The 16,970-nt window shown below is 46.9% G+C and overlaps 1 protein-coding gene across 1 annotated transcript in view; it reads right to left on the bottom strand.

Moving 5' to 3' along the window:
* C8H10orf71 (chromosome 8 C10orf71 homolog) overlaps positions 1–2,564 on the bottom strand; it is a 46,802-nt gene extending 44,238 nt beyond the window's left edge. Inside the window, exon 1 of the mRNA XM_029541925.1 lies at positions 2,332–2,564. The gene's annotated coding sequence lies outside the window, so the exon portion shown is untranslated. The remainder of the gene's footprint in view (positions 1–2,331) is intronic.
* Positions 2,565–16,970: the final 14,406 nt, after the last annotated feature.

A 16,970-nucleotide genomic window follows, 5' to 3' on the forward strand; every position in this document is an offset into this window, starting at 1 on the left:
ACCATGGTCCATGGAATGCTACCCTTATAGTTCCTACAGTACATGGTCTCCCACTGTGACCAGAGCTTCTGAGAGGTACAGCGTGTCAGAGAGACGGTGGTGGTTCTGTGTATCCTGACAGCTCCATGTCCTACAGTGACTGTGCTCTGCCCACTGCTCTGCAGGTCTGAAGAGCTCAGGATAGCGCTGCCTTTCCCGAAGGTGGATGTGGGAAGGTCTGGCTGGCTCCGGCAGCCACAGTTCTGACAGTAGAGCTGAGGGTTTCCCTGATAGCTCCGTTATTCCCAGTTCACTGTGGTTCGTGGCTGTGTGTGTTTGCATCACAATCCAGGTTCTGATCCTGCAATGTTGGTGTCAGTGTCAGGAATACAGAGGCCAGGTGGGTGACAGTGAAGCTTGACTCTAGGCTTTGTCTCCTTGGCAGCAGCACTGCAAGACCCTTATCCAATGCCTGACAGGCAAGTGTGATGGTGGCAGCCACGCAGGGGCATTCACCTTGAACAGCATCGGCTGGGAGGAAGGGAGGCTTGCAGACATGGAGTTTCAGTTTGTTGGAGTCGGTGACAGGCTGGATTGGAGCAAGTCCTAAGATTTTGCCTTTCTGTGGGGTCCTCTCACTGTTAGTTCAGAGAGTGGGATGTATAGGCAGGGCAGACTCAGACCGCATACACTGCGTGGTCTTCCTTTCTGCCAGTGCCATGTCTATCCCAAGGCCTCCTTAGTGGCAAGATTCTGTAAGCCTCCATGGGATGTCTTATCCCAGGATGAGTAGCACTCAGACAACATTTCAAGGTTAACTTGAGCAGCACACCCTTCACTATGTCTTCCTTACCTTGCACGGGTCCTAGACATACACTCAGGTGCTGGGTGCAACAGTTGAAGACGGAATCACCCACACAGGCTTCATTTCTCACCCTCTCCTAATGTGCACAGGCTATCCCACTCAGTCTCTCCCAGCATGCGCAGGTTACTCCACTCAGCCCCTCCCAATATGCAAAGGTTACCCTATTCAGTCTGCACACTGCATGTAGGGTATCATACTGAACCCCTCCAATAGGCTGAGTAGCATGGGGGGGGTTGTGGTGTAGAGGAGCATATGGATACAGAGTGTGTGTGTGTGTGTGTGTGTGTGTGTGTGTGTGTGTGAGAGAGAGAGAGAGAGAGAGAGAGAGAGAGAGAGAGAGAGAGAGAGGGAGAGAACATTCTTCAGTCAGTCCAGTAGTTGAGAGCCTCCAAGCTTGCACATCTGGATGGCAGAGGCTTTTTTTCTGCTTTCATCTCTGACTGCTGTGCAGGTGTGCCCTGTGTGTTAGTGTGTATGTGTGTGTGTGCACTGTATTTATGTTTGAGAGGGCCTGCTTTGACATGGGAGTCTGTGCACGTGTCTGTGCTTGTTTGTGTATACCCTGGGAAGGGACCTGTTGCTGGCTCAGTATTGAATGGGTGTGTGATGACATGAAAGTTCTCGGTCCTGTTTAGGAAAACGCAAGTGGCTAGAAGCAGCACCCGGTATCTCCCTGTGACAGTCCTTTCGATAGGTGACCTCTGCCTTATACACACTTGGTGTCTACTTCAGCAGGAGCTTCTACAGGGGACCTTGTGGTTATTGGTAGATGAAAGTGTGATTTGTTTTTCACATCCAGAATTCAGGTCTTTTGACTGTGACCAGCTATGGTGGGTCCAGAGTCATGAGGGGGAGTCTGAATGCCCCTACTAACCTCTTCCACCTACTGAGTCACGCCAGGCATTGCTGAGGGCTCAGTGGGGTAGATCTCGCCAGCCCACTTTCTCAGCAAGGAAGATTAAACAGAAAACATATTGTCCAAAGATATCCTCTAATGACAGAGCGCTGCTTACACTTCCTGTCCCCTCTAATGCCCCCACGAGCTCAGTGAAGCAGGCCTGTTAGCCCCATGGCGCAGACAAGGAAACTAGACTCAGAGAGATTGGTGACTCGCTGTGGGAAACACAACTAAGAAGTGGATCGAGTTTGAACTGGGGATTCATTGACTTAGCCCACCATCCTTGGATCTGAGGAGGTAAGTCCGTACCACAATTCTTCCACTACAGGGAGAAGTGCTTCCAGGATAGAAGGTTCTGGTTGAAAGTCAATCCAGACTCTGAGATGACCAGAGGCTACTGGTGCTGTGGAGGAAAGCCGCAGCTGGCTCTCAGGAACCCTGGAGCCTCAGGGCAGAGCATCTCCCCACCCTTATCTGCTCAGTGTTAGGCAGAGCCTCTGGGCACCAGGTCCTTTGTGCGGTGACCCCAGACTGAACATCACTCCTCTCATTAAATCCCTCCACCCTAAGGACACAGTGGTTCACTTACCCTGATCTGATGGTGATCCCCTGCAGAAGAAGGGCAGGCACAAGGGTCCACCGACTGGGCCCAGAGGGGCACCTTCCAGGGCACTCTTGCTTCCTTCCCCGGAGAAGCAATGAGACAGCAGGAAAGAATCTGCTCCCGCCCAGCCCAGTGGAGCCTGCCTTTCACCCAACACCAGATATGACTTGGAAGCTGGCGGGACACTCTTGTTCAGAAAGGGACCATGGCCCAGCACTCTGAGAGGTACAGAGTACCCTGACTCCGCCCCTGCCTTCCTCTCGATGTTGGCTCTTCCCTGCATAGTCCCCTGTCTCCTGGGACCAGGCCTCTGACCTTGGTGAAGCCCTCTCTTGACCCTGTGCCCGCCCTCTGGCTCTATTTGTTTATAAATAGGCCCATTTCTCATCTGCCCCTGCGCTGGGCTCCACACCCTGGCAGATGTAACCTCAGGATTCCCTTCCCCGCCAAGACCAGACAGAGCAGGGCCCAGCCAACTCCTGTAGGTCCTCCTGCAAATAGCAGCTCACTCGGTCAGATGCTGCCAGCCACGTGTGGTAACCACGCAGTGGCTGCCGTAAATGACCACACGCAGTCAGCTCAGAGGCTGTGTTTCCTTACATTATGGAGAGTGGTAGCTGGAAATCAAGCAAGGTCGCGTGACTCCATACAAGGGCTCCTCCTTACCTCTCCCAGAGCTGGTGGTCCCACTGCCCCCTCAGTCTCCAGCTCTCTGGAAAGGTGCCACTTTTTCTCTGTCTCCCTCAAATGCCCCCACACTCCTGCTTATGGAAGCACACATGCCACTGGGGTTAGGGCCGGTCACAGTAATGCAATCGCACCTGCAGGGACTCTTTCGCCAAATAAGGTCACAGTCCCTGAGTCTGGGCTCTAGGCTGCGGACACTTTTTTTTTTTTTTTTTTTTTTTGAGTAGGCGGGGTTACCATTCAATTCATAGCATTGGGTCAGAAATGAAATTTATTGTGATGGTCACTGACAGGTGAGTCAAACCACAAGGTTGAAAAAAAAAACAAAAAAACAGCACAAGACAGATCCATCCTGAGAGTGCAGGGTGCGTCTGTCCTGTTGTCTCCTCTGTCCTGGTGTCGGGGGTGCCTCAGGCTGCCTAGGCAGTGCTGATTCGGAAGACAGCTCTTTAATGGCGACTAACACCATCTAATCCCAGGGCTAGGGAGGAGGCTGGGTGTCATCTTGGGCTGGACAGTGGTGGAGCTCCTGGGTCGGCTGCCCAGCTATCGGCTGGATTACTGAATGGTCAATAGGTCCGGTTGAGTTAAGACAGCTGGAGCCAGCCGGCCACGCACGTGGAGACGCCTGCTGGTTACTCCGGCTCTCCTGATGATGTGGCATGATTTGTAGCTTGGCACTCTGCCACCCTGATGCTTGCAGAGTTGATCAGCTGTCACTGTGCCCTGTTCTTTGCTGAGTGCAGGTGACCTGGGTGTCCTCTTATGGTGCTTGCAGTCTCTTCCCCATCGCTGTTGCCTGCGGACACTCGGAAAGGCTCAGTTTCCTTCCCAGTTAAAGGAGGAGGTGCAGACCTATCCGACAGTAGTGTTTGGGGTCCCAGGCTGGATCCCCTAGAACGGTGTGGCGTGCAGTATATGCATGCAGGAGGCATTTAGGAAGTGGCTGCTTAGGTGGGGACAGTGTCCTCTACTCATCACATTGGCTGGCACCCTCTTACTTACACCCTCATTTTCTCCTCCTCCTTTAAGTTGTATGTGTTGGCTTCTCCCCACCGGTGGCTGTACCCAGTCCCTGTAGCAGCTGGGAACCCTGGGTCTGCCACCTCCCTGGCCTGAATGTGATTTTACACGCCTGTTGGGCCCTCTGATTTAGCCCTGCCCCAGGAGCTTGGGCCTCCCTGATCCTCTTTCAAGTCATGCACCCCAGACCATAGGCTTCAGGTATCCCCTCCTCTGTCCCTGCCCTTTCCCTCTTCTTCCCTTCCTAACCCCCTCTATCTCCTGTCTGATGCAGACTGTGGATTCTGCCTTCTCTGATGTACATTGTACTCCTTTGTAAGACTTGACTGGTTTCCCAGAATCACACTGCTGAGGGTCTGGATGGCCTGATACTACTCTAGGTTCTGAGATCTCTCCTCCCCATTAAACAGAGCTCCAGCCTGCTCTCCTACTGGACAGCAGGGCATAAGTGTCTAGGTTGAGCTTCCTGTGTGATCTTGGGTAAATTGACTTGATACCCCTCTGGGTCTTCTTTTCCCTGTGTTTTGTACTTCCTACTTATTTAGGTAGCTGTGCATTAATCCATGCAAAACAGTTCTAAGGTGGTACAATGTGTGTTAATCTGTCATGGAGTTTGTAGGTTCCAGAACAAACAGTTGTGATACTATTTGATGAGGAAAATATGGGGCGCACTGAGAGGGCAATGGGATCACTTTACTGTCTAGGGGTTCTGGGTATGATGCCCATTTCCTCAGAGGCCATAAGTTGCATGAGGATGTGTCAGTCATGGGTATCTTTCAAGGTCTAGCACCATGTGGGTTCCTGGAACTCTACAAAGGCCTGCAGAATGAAGGAATGGAAGGATAGATGGATGGACAGATGGATAAATGGATGGGGAGCACTGAAAATAACTGCTGAATGAAGGAATGGGTAAATGAATCATAAAAAGAATGGATGGACAGATGGATGGATAAATGTATGTATGCATGTATGTATGTATGTATGTATGTATGTATGTATTTGTGTATGTATGTATGTGTGGATGGATTGGGTGGTTGGATGGACGGATGGGTAGATGGGTGGATGGGTGAATGGGTAGATGGGTGGATGGGTGGGTGGATGAGTGGGTGGATGGATGAGTGTATGTATGTATGTATGGATGGATGGATGAGTGGATGGGTGGATGGATGGGTGGGTGGATGGGTGGATGGGTGGATGAGAGGGTGGATGAATGGGTGGGTGGATGGATGGATGAGTGGATGGATGGATGAGTAGATGGGTGGACTGCTGGATGGATGGAGGGGTAGATGGGTGGATGGGGAACTCTGCAAGAGCCTGGTGAATGAAGGGATGTGTAAGTGAACAGATGGATACGTGGGTGGATAGATGGAGGCAAGTGGTGATCAGACCTGAGAATGGGCAGATGGAAGACCAGAAAAGTGAATGGGTGGATGGAAGGCTGGATGGACTAGTGGCCACTGGGCTTTATTCAATCTCTTGGCGTTACTCATAAAATGTGATAGAAGGTTCCTGTTCTGTTTCATGCCCCTGGGCTAGTGGTTTTGTTTTATTTATTTATTTATTTATTTATTTATTTATTTATTTATGTCTGTTTTTTTTTTTTTTTTAAGTTTGTTAGCACTTATGTTTTCCCACATGATGTTCTACCTTGCTCAACAGGGTATATGATGTTTCTAGAAGTTTCTAATGATTTTTTTTCCTAATTAAAGAAACTAATACTAATTTCCAGTCTGTTGGGTCAGGAAGGCCATGGCCTTACTAAATCCCCCGCTCTTGTGAGGGATACCTCTGGTTCTAGAGTGACTGCCAGTAGCTTAAAGGCTTCAGGGTCGTTCAAACCCTCACTTACAAAGCCTGCTATCATGGCAGAGACTTGTCTTACTCTCAAAGCAAAAATGTCACCTGCTTTCTCAAGATCTCACTCCTCATATGGGCTACAGGGTCCCTGGATGTCAGGTGCCAGCCTGCCCAATGCCAGTCATTTGAGACAAGTGGCACTCCAGCGTGGGCCAGCTTGTTCAGGGACTTTGGATAGAAAGCTAGTCATACCCTGCCTTCAGGAGCAGTGTTCGATTGAGTTTCTTGATTCTGTTACTTTACCTGCCTTGCACCTGAGGGTTTGACCTTGACTTGGATCCTGGAAGATCACTTGCCATCCAGACTTGATGGCTCTGATCACACACTTGGATTTTATATTCACCTTGGTCAGGCTCAGAGCCTAGACCCCACCTTCCCACCATACCTACTCCATCATTATCTCCTCATGGCGGTACCAGTAGCTCCAAGGAGACCAATTCTACCACAAGGCAGCAGGGAGCATGACAGCCTTCTTAGTACTTGTTAAGACTTTTGAATTATTTCATCTTGGGTACCTTCATCAGAGCTTAAGCTAAAGGCTCAAGACAGGTAGTGCATTTGGGACAAAGTCCAGGGAGGTAGTGTTTAAGATGAGAAGTGGGCAGGGACAGTGAAAGTCAGTTCAAGGTTGCAGTTGGGGATTTTCTGTAGCTAATATGTAGGAATACTGTGCTATCTGGCACAAATATCCTAGTAGTTTCTTGAACTAGCATTAAAGCCTTCTGGGGGTTGCTTAGATGGAGTTCATTCACCACTTGAATCCCATCCTTCCACAGATCAAGGGTGACCCTAGATATAAATACCCATGCACTTTGGGCCTTTGTGGTATAGGTGTTCACTGGGGCCCAACAGTTGTGTCCAGATGGCCTGGGACCAGAAACAAGTCTCAGATAGGAAGTGAGAGGCACCTAGGGGGTGCCCAACAGGGGGACTCACAGCCCCTGAAGCAAGTGGAACTTAACTGTCACAGATTGAAGCAGCAGTGACTTGAGCAATAGAAACATACACACGAGTTGTCAGTGTCACTTACAAAGGTGTTTTGGGGCATGGATCTAGATGAGTCCAAGAAATGGATGTGGCAGGTGTCAAGCTGGTACCCTCTTCAGCAGAGCTCTGCAGTGCCTCTCCACCTTCACTCCTCTTTTGCCAGTTTCCATATTACCCACACTTTCCCTAAACCTCAAACCAGGCTGCTTTGTCCAGGGTTCTGTATGAAGATGTTTTTATACAAATATCCACGGAAGACAGTTTGTAAAGAAGGTTCAAAGCAGCCACACCACTTCCTGCATGACCGCTGGTAGCATTCGAGGGACCTGATCTTCTCTGTCACTTTTTACACACCGCATTGTCTTAGTCTTATAGATAGTGTGCAGTGTCTTCCTTTGCAGATCCCCCGTGATTCTGAAATCACATATCTTTGCATGACCTTGTTTGCAGCTGTATGGGTGCACTCTTCGTGGTAAAATAACTGTGTTCACCTCTGTCCATCTTTGACCGAGTTACTTGCTTCCTTGTCAAGTGTCGAAATCTCTTTAATTACTATTAAGTTTTTTTCTTACACATATGGATGCTTTCTGTAGCCCCCTTTATTCTTTTAAGGCTCTGTATGGACAGGTTTTACTTTTGATAATTGCTTATGGTATTTTTTCTACTTATGGATGGTGCTTTGGGGATCAATCCAAACACTGTCTGTCTGTCTTTAGATGGGAGTGATTTGGTCCCAATCTAAGGATGTTTATGGCTTTGGTTCATTATGTAAGTCTCTAATCAGCTTTGGCTTGTTCTTTTCCAAGATGTCAGATAGGTTTTTCTTTCCTTGGATGTCAGTGGCGAAGAGCAATGACTGCTTTTCCAAATAACCTAGGTTGAATTCCCAGCATCCACATGGAGACTCACAATTATTGGTAACTCTAGTTCTAGGGAATCAAACATCCTCTTCTGGTCTCCACAAGTACCAGGCATGCACCATATACATATATGCATAGGCATATATATATATATATATATATATATATATATATATATATATGCAAAAAAGCCACACACAGAAAATAGATAAATAATAGTTTAATAATTTTATTATCAAATAATAATTGAATAAAGTAGGTCTGGTACATTACATGGTATTTTATTCACAAATATTTTATAATATTTTGTACATGGGTCCCTTAATCCTCTTCCATTTTATGGTCTGTTTTGGGGAGCTTGCCAGGAACTATAGGGCCATTTCCAAGATCTGCGAAGTGAGATAAACAGTTCTTGTGGTGGTTTCTGGAGCCAGGTTGTCCCTTCTAGTGGGTCTCAGAGGTTACAGAGAAGGGTAGGGTATAAGGAATAACCTTCTGGCCACAGTGAGTTCATGCCCTTCTGACGATGGGGACGTAGAGACACTGGGCTGGTGACTTGTCTCTGTTGTAGCCCCTGCCTAGATGACTTGTCATGGAAGCTTCTTACTATGGAAACCATATCAATGGTCTTCGTGTCAATGGTAGCAATATGAGCTGTGTCCCAAGCTGTGGGCAGAAACCTTTTCTACTGCTAGGAGAGTGGGAGAAGCTCTGCCATTGCTAGCATGGACTCTGGAAATGTGTGTTCTATGCCCCAGTGTGAGAATCTGTGACCAGATTCCATGCCCTCTATGTGTGGCCAATTTGCCTTCCTTGCTCTGATACCCTTTCAGTCACTGTCTGGGACCTACTTACATTGATTACACCTCTGGACTTGTACGGTCATTGTGAGCTTCTTACTGCTGATCCCACAGCATGGCTTCTGTGTGCTGATGTCAGCCATGTCAGACCAGAGTGCTCTAAGCTCTTTAGTCTTTGAGCTGAGGCTGCTAGTCTTTTACTGGAAAGGCCCAGTGGGGGTTGCTATGGTTTGAGTATGGCTTCTGTGCTGGATTCTTGGTCCCCAGGGTGGTAGCATTGAAAAGTGGTGGAGTACCTTAAGAGGTGGGTCTGGTGGGAGATCTCTAGGCCACAGGGCTCCAGCCTCAGAAAGATTGGTTCTAGTTCCAAGAGTCAGCTCTCATTAGAGTTCATTGTTAATAGTGAGGTCACCGGCATTCTTTGCCCTTTCTGGATACTGTTGCTTCTCTTCCTATTTTCTGCCACACTACAACACCCAGAGGGGTTCTCACCACCGTTCAAACATGGAGACACTCTATCTTGGACTTTCAGTTTCTAAAATGTGAATTAAACTCCTTTGCTTTATAAAATACTCAGCCTCAGGCATTGTGTTTCAGCAACAGCAAATGGACTAATTCTGGGACTAGTTCAGCTCCTGCCATATGTCTGGAATGATCCCACACTGAACACTGGGTAAATTCCCATAGAAGTCCGGGTCACTTTCCAACAAGGCCAGGCTGACAAGTTTCAGGGGGACCCCAGTTTCATATCAGTTTGCTGCTGCTTTTCTACCCCAGAGAAAAATAAGGAGCCAGAGGAACCCACCTAGAACTCCTCACTGCTCTGCCATGGATTCCAGACATTTCAACACAAGCTGACCTGAGCTGGAGACAAAGTTGAATCATTTTTCATCGCCACTAATGAAAGAAACACTGCCTTTGGCTGGGTGGTTCAAACTGCCCAAGAAATGAATTTCAAGTCCCAGGTGAGAACTCAGACCTGGAAGGTCTTGGATCAACTAATGGCACACCTTGTGCACATTTTAAGCCTCCCAATAATGTCCATGCATGTGGCCTAATGGTACCGTAGAGATTTCAGAGTTGGTACATATATTAGTCACTGTAATTAAAATCCTGGAGTTATATTATATGTTATTTGTATGGCAGTTTGTGATGTGTTTAATGCTCCCAGCTTCAGAATTATTAAAGCTACTGTCCCTGGGCTGGCCAAGGGATAAACAAAGTAAGAGTGTGATCTTATTCCCCCTCACTGGGGCAAGTGGAGGGGAGGAGGCGCCTGGGATTCTCTTATAAAGAGACCAAATGCCAAATAAAGGAATTCCAGCTGTGCACCAGCAAAGTTGAAATGGTTTGTTGGGATCATTAATATTGCAATGAAAACTAATTAAAGCTGGAGTTGGAAGGAGTTCATTAGTGGCTTGGAGCGAAGGGTTCTCCTGCAAAGTCTGTGAGAGCTCAACTTGGAACATTGTCAGCTGGGCCTGGGGATCATGAGGCTCCCCACATTTGCACCAGTGACAGACACTGGTAGACAGGAGCCTGGAGATCCTTTGAGAACTGAAGTTCTCTTACTCTTTCTCCCCAGAGGGGCCTAGACTTCTGTCAGGGGTGGGTACCCCTTGCAGGCTGCTGAGAATACACTTTGTGGCTGGGGAAGGCGGGGGGGGGCAGCAGGTTCCTTTCCAAGCAACGAGACTCATTCCATAGCACTTGCAGTGGAGGTGACCCATCACTTTGACTGTGTCCTTTTCACTGACATACTGCCATGCACTTAGTCTCTTTAGGTGACTCAGGGGTCCTGAGAACACACAAAGTTGGGATGGAATAGTGGTAGCTGATATAGGGGAGGAGTTAGAGAGGGAATAGGGAATAGATGTGATCAAAGCATATTATATGCATATATACAATCCCCGATCAATTAAAAAATGTATTTCGAGAATCCTTCAGTTCTATGTAAAAACTACTTCAGATGCTGATTTGGATTCAGAAGACGCTTCCACCCTGTGGCAGGATGGGGGCAAGGGGCAGGTGTGGACAAAGGGAAAAATCAGCTATGATCTTAATTGGGGGAGACTCAGCCAACACCCCTGAGACCTGTGGTCGAGGTGATCGCAGAATGTCTTGGGTTGGGTGGGAGTGGCCAGTTCTTCATCCTTGGGATTTCATCAGTCAGTGGATGGCGATGCTTTCAAAAGGGCCGCTTACGAACAGCCTCCTGAGAACCTGCTTATCAGCTTCTCCCTCAAAGGGGACTCGCAGTGGCACACTGTACTATCCCTTGATGTTTTGGTCATCACAGTCTTGACGGTAACAAAGTGCTTGGATATTTTTTCTGTTCGTTTGTTTTTGAGAGAAGTCATTACTTTAATTCTGGTCAGGGTTGAAGAAGCCAAGTCGGTCAGGGCCCTGCTACCCACTCTGCTGCGCCGCTGACAGAGCTCTAGCTGCTCTGTGTGCATGATAAATGACTATGGGAAACGAGCGATGCTTTCATGGTTGTAGAGTTGATCTGACAGCGACTAAATATGTCTGAGCACCTGGAATGGCCCCCAAACCACAGACAAAGGATTTGGAAGTACTTCTGCCCTCAGATGTGATGTGAAAGGTTGTGGAGAGGACTGACCCCCTGAGACCTCCCAGGGCTTCCAGAGAGGCCCTCACACCTCTGAGCCTATGTATATGACCTAGGTAAGGCCTCTATCTGTAGTCTTTTTTTCTTATAGCTCCCATAGGCTCGGAGGGCAAACAACTCCAGGGCTGTGATAAAGAGGACCACCCTAGAACAAATACCCAGAAAATGGAGGTGGAGATCATGAGGACCACTAGATATTGACCTTGGGGAATGAGCTGGTACAAGACTGTGCCCGACACCATACGGTTCTGTACTGGCTAATTTTGTGTCAACTTGACACAGCTGGAGTTATCACAGAGAAAGGAGCTTCAGTTGGGGAAATGCCTCCATGAGATCCAGTTGCAGGGCATTTTCTCAATTAGTGACCAAGGGGGAGGGCCCCTTGTGGNTGGTACCATCTCTGGGCTGGTAGTCTTGGGTTCTATAAGAGAGCAGGCTGAGCAGGGGAAGCAAGCCGGTAAAGAACATCCCTCCATGGCTTCTGCATCAGTTCCTGCTTTCTGACCTGCTTGAGTTCCAGTCCTGCATCCTTTGGTGATCAACAGCAGTATGGAAAGTGTAAGCTGAATAAACCCTTTCCTCCCCAGCTTGCTTCTTGGTCATGATGTTTGTGCAGGAATAGAAACCCTGACTAAGACAGGTTCTTTAAGTTCCTATGTGTTGGCCTAGCAGAGGCATTACCAGATATGGCTTTGGTCTGTGTTCTACTGTCTGGGGCAAACCCAGCCAGAGGTCCTTGGGTAAGTAATGCTGCAGTATCAGGGCCAGGCTGGTGGGAAGCATTGTTGTGGTGTTGACAGTTGACTCTTTAGAATTGGTTTATAATCTATTTGTTAATGATGATAGATGCTTGCTAATGGTGATGGCATATTCTCATTGGACCCAGGGACATTCACTGAGGCTTGGAATGGGAAATAAACAGCATGGTTAGAGGTGGAAGGGTAACTCCGTCCTCACTCTCACCCTCATCCCTTTCTGTGTGATGTGAGGAAGTACATCTGGGTGACAGCCATGCAGTCTGGCCACAAGCCACATCTAGTCCATCCGCACCCACAGAGAGCAGCAAAGTTGGTTTCTTTCAAGTCCTTCCTGAATCACCAACTCGTGCAGTTGCGATGGTAAGAGATTGTCACTAGTCTCAAGAGGAAAATCTAGACCTTCCATCAGGTTGACCAGGCTCAGCCCTGCATGTGAAGACATCCCAGATGAATGATGGTCTGCTGCTCACCCTAGGCTTTGGCTGTGAGTCTTAGAACAGGTGCCCCACCCGAGGCGGTCGATCACTCCCTGAGACGGAGGAAAGATAACTAGACAGAATTCTTCTTGTTCTTGTTTTTCTTGTTCTTTTTCTTCTTCCTCTTACCCTCTCCTGCTTTCCCTCCCTCCTCTCCTCCTCCCTCTCCCTCTCTTCTTTTTTCTTCTTTGACAGTTTCTCACTATGTAGCCTTGGCTGGCCTAGAACTCACTATGTAGATCAAGCTGGTCTTGAATCCATAGAGACTTACCCTGTCTCCCAGTGTTGGGATTAAAGGCATGTGCTCCTATGGTTTGCTATGTATTTATCTCTTCTGGGAGATAGCAGAGGAAAAGAAAGGCAGCTGTCACCTTCAACTTGGAGGTAACCCCTCTGTTTAGTGGTATGCCGTATGTGTGCCATGACCTATGGAAGGCTGGATGCATTGCTTAAGGTTCTCTGCTCTAAGAAGCCTGTCTGAATGGTGGAAGAAAAGAGCTCCAGGCAGCTAAAAATGGAGGCAGGAATCCTCTCGTCCTCAGGCAATCATCTCAGACATTCAAGTCAAATCCCATGTCCTAGAAGAAAGGGCTTCATTTCTTCCAGAACAGCACTCTAGGATTCCTATTCCTGAAGCTGAGGCTCTGGGACTCCCACAGTGGAGCCCGTGCTCTGTTTGAGGATGGAGCACTCCTTGGGTGTTAAAGGCTTGGTCTCTAGCTTGGCACCGCCGTGGGTGTGTGAGTGAGGACTCAAAAGATGAAGAACCCAGTGAGGGAATTTCTAATCCTTGGAAGTATGAATCCCACATTCTTATTGGAGTCTTGGGAAGAGTGAATCTGCCTTTTCATGGAGATTTCTTTCCTCTTTATAAATTGATCCGTCTTAGGTATTTGTTATAGTAATGGAGAGCTGAATGTGATAGTGTTTTAATTTACTTTCTAAAGACTATGATCAAAAACTCGGGGAGAAAAAGGTTGGCTTATAGGTCCTGGTCACAGCCCATGAAGGGAAATCAGGGAAGAAACTCAAGGTAGGAACCTGGAGGCAAGAACTGAAGCATTTGCTTCTCCTGGCTTGCTCAGCCTGCTTTGGCGTACAGCCCAGAAACACCCACCCACAGTGGCACCCACTGTGCCCTCCCACATCAACCATCAATCAAGACAGTGTTCCACCTACTTACCTACAGTCCAATCGGGTAGAGATATTTCTCAATTGAGGTTCCCTCTTCCCAGATAATCCTGCACAGATGGCTAATACACACTCGAAATTTGAAAAGATGTGGAATCATCCAGGAGACAAGCCTGTGGGCGTGTCTGGAAGAATGTTTTCCGAGAGGTCTAGCTGAGGTGGGAGACACATCGTGACTGTGGATAGCTCCGGCTCATAGGCTGGGGTCCTGACCTGAATAGAAGGGAGAAAGAGTGAAACAGAAGCTTCCATCTCCCTCTGCAGTTAACCTTGCTCATTATCCCATAAAAGCTTATAAAATGGTAATTATTTAATTGCATATTTGATCTACACAGTATATTTTATGTATTGTATAATTATCACTATCGTAATTAATGGTGGCTAATTCTTCTGTAATGGAAATCAGTAGCAGAATGACTACATAAATATCTTTTCTATTTTACTTCAAGATTCCATTCAGAGGCTAGGAATGGAGCTCAGTAGGAGAGCACTGGCATTGTACGTATCGGCAAACATAGAGACACAACACACACAGAGACACAGGCAGAGACAGATGAGGGCACACACACAGAGACACAAATAAACATGGACATAGACTCACAGATGCACATAGACACACATTCACAGACAGACACACACAGACACACAACAGACATAAAGACACAGATATACACACAGAAACTCACAAATGTACACTGGACATCTCACCAACCTCTTCTCTTTTGTTTAGGGAGTTGCCCTGGTGATGAAACATGGCTGCTTTGGGGCATAAGTTCCTCACCCTGCCGCACAGGCTCTCGCTTAAGGAGAGGCTCAGCCCACTCTCCCGAGGGTAGGGATTCAGGTAAGAAAGCTTCAAAGCATTGTCCTTTGATCTTCAGGAAAGCTGGCTGTCACAACTAAAGTGTTAGAGTCTATGTGACTGCAGTTGTCTCCCCAAACCTTCCCTCTTAATCTCTCCCATGTCCACTGCCCAATTACTACTGTCATACATGATACTTTGGGGAAAGTGAAGGATTTCTCTGCAGTATATCTTGTCATTGCATTGAATCTAAATTTTCTAAACACTGAAAACAAAATAACAAAAAACAAACAAATAACAAAAAAAACCCCAATCTTTATCCAAAGGACTGAGTCAATGTAGACTTTATCAAGCCGGTCAACGGTGGAGGTATTTATCTGAAACATGACAACACTGGGCTGTCTATGGCCAGGTTCCCATCTTCTGGGGCTGTGCTCACATTTTTAAAGCTTAGATGGGAAGAAATGGAATTATTAAGTAGAGAGACATGCTTTGAGGCTCCCAAATTTGTTCACTCATTAGAAGTGATTGTCTGTTTGCTTGTTTGTTTTGGAAAGAGTCTCACTATGTGTCCCTGGCTAGCCTAGAAAACTTGGTGGCCCTAAATACAAAGAGATCCACCTGAGCGCTGAGTGCTGAGTGCCGAGTATGTGTGCCACTACACCCGACCAGAGCCTGTGTTGCTGAATTGTCATACTCAACCTTAAAACCAAGAAGAAAGGAAACACCATTCCATTGCCACCACAGCACAGATGGAACAGCCAAATTTTGCAATCTACTCACCGTGCACTGGGCCTTCCGGACCAGTCTGTGCTTCTACTAGTGTCTAGATATTTGGTTAGCTCTTATCTGACTTGGGACAGTTCTTTAAATAACATGACAATTTACTTTTGCGTGTGCTTGCTGAAAATAATCTCTTTCCAGCATGTCCTAGCTGGACTTTCATTTTTATTTTTTTTCTTCGTTTGGGTGTTAGAGATAGAACCCAAGGTTGTCTGGGTAAAAAACACCTGCCGTACCACCGATCCATATTCTCATGTTCTCACCTCTATTTGAAGTGAGGTATCTCTGATACTATATGTACACAATCTATATAGGTCCCATGGCTTAGTATGTCAGCGTTTTCCTGTGTGCTGTTTCTGTTGTTGATTTTGCGAGCATGGCCACACCCCAGTTGCAGCAATTATTGACATGAGTTTATTTCTCCCACCCCCGAGGCTTCCTTCATAAATAAAAATACTATTTGTTGATTCACCCACTCCTTCCCCCTTGGGTGTGATGTTCCCTCTATCACTCTCTGAGTCTTACACGTCTTTGACATCCCTTCTGTGCACGCTTAGCCTGTTCTATTGATCTGTTTGCACATTCTCCTGCCAATGAAACACTTAATGGCTGGAACTTCACAGCACACTTTAGAATTTGGCAAGGCGACTCCCCCTGCTTTGGAAAACTGCTTCCAACCTTTCTCACTTGTTTATTTTTTTAAGTTTAGAATTATTTTATAAATACTTGTTTCATTAAACGATTCCACTGGTATTTGGTAGGGACTCTATTCACTGTGTAATTGGAGAGCAGTGAGCATTGGCGCACTCTTTTCATCTATTAGTGCCCATTAACGAGACTCTATGGCAACTTAGCAATATACTTGCAATGTCTCTTCTTCATATATTAAAATATTATTTTATAGATTCTGCTAACTTTTGTCAGTTATTTGTGTTGCTGACACTCATGTGTTGTGCTGTTTTTTTTTTTTTCTGCTTTCAAATATTTAGTCTGAAACTAGTTATCATGAACAAGTCACTATTTCAGCAAGTGGGAGGCTGAGGCAGGAGGATTGGGAGAGAGAGTTCAGGGTCGGCTTGGGCAAGACTTGAAAGCAAAGCAACAACATCAACAACAAAACAAAACAAAGAAACAAACAAAAAAATCAAACGAACAAAAAGCAGAAATCTGTTGGTCTAGTGTGAGGTAGTGATTTTGATACTATGCTGGCTTTATGGCTCTGATTCACTACACAGCCCAGAGTCTCTGTCATTCACTCCCATGGTGCTGGCCACCAATGGGGCAGAATAAATGAAGCCACAAAGCCTCTGACACTGACCTCAAGCAGACCCTTCCTCCCTTTAAATTGCTTGTCTTAGGAATTTTGTCACAGCAACGAAAATTCTAACGAATGCGTCTTTTAAATTATTATTGTTTGTATTTATGATAGTCTTGATTTGTAGTCATTCTTGTTCTCAGCAATCTTATTGATTTATAATTTATTGACCAGTCTTGTTGAGTCTTGGTAGTTTATAATTCTGTTGACCTTATATAATGACATAATGCTTAGCTTGTCCCCAGGAAGCATCCTGTTTCTGCTCCCCAGACAGTACTGTGCCAGCCTGGACCACATGCTTATGCTGTCTCACCATGGTGGTAAAGCGCTCCTTTCACTTCCTCTCCTTTTCTCTATCTGTCTCTGTCTCTGTCTCTGTCTCTGTCTCTGTCTCTGTCTCTGTCTCTGTCTCTGTCTCTGTCTCTCTCTCTCTCTCTCTCTCTCTCTCTCTCT

Source organism: Mus pahari, chromosome 8 (genome assembly GCF_900095145.1).
Source record: "Mus pahari chromosome 8, PAHARI_EIJ_v1.1, whole genome shotgun sequence".
Taxonomy (NCBI): Eukaryota; Metazoa; Chordata; class Mammalia; order Rodentia; family Muridae; genus Mus; species Mus pahari.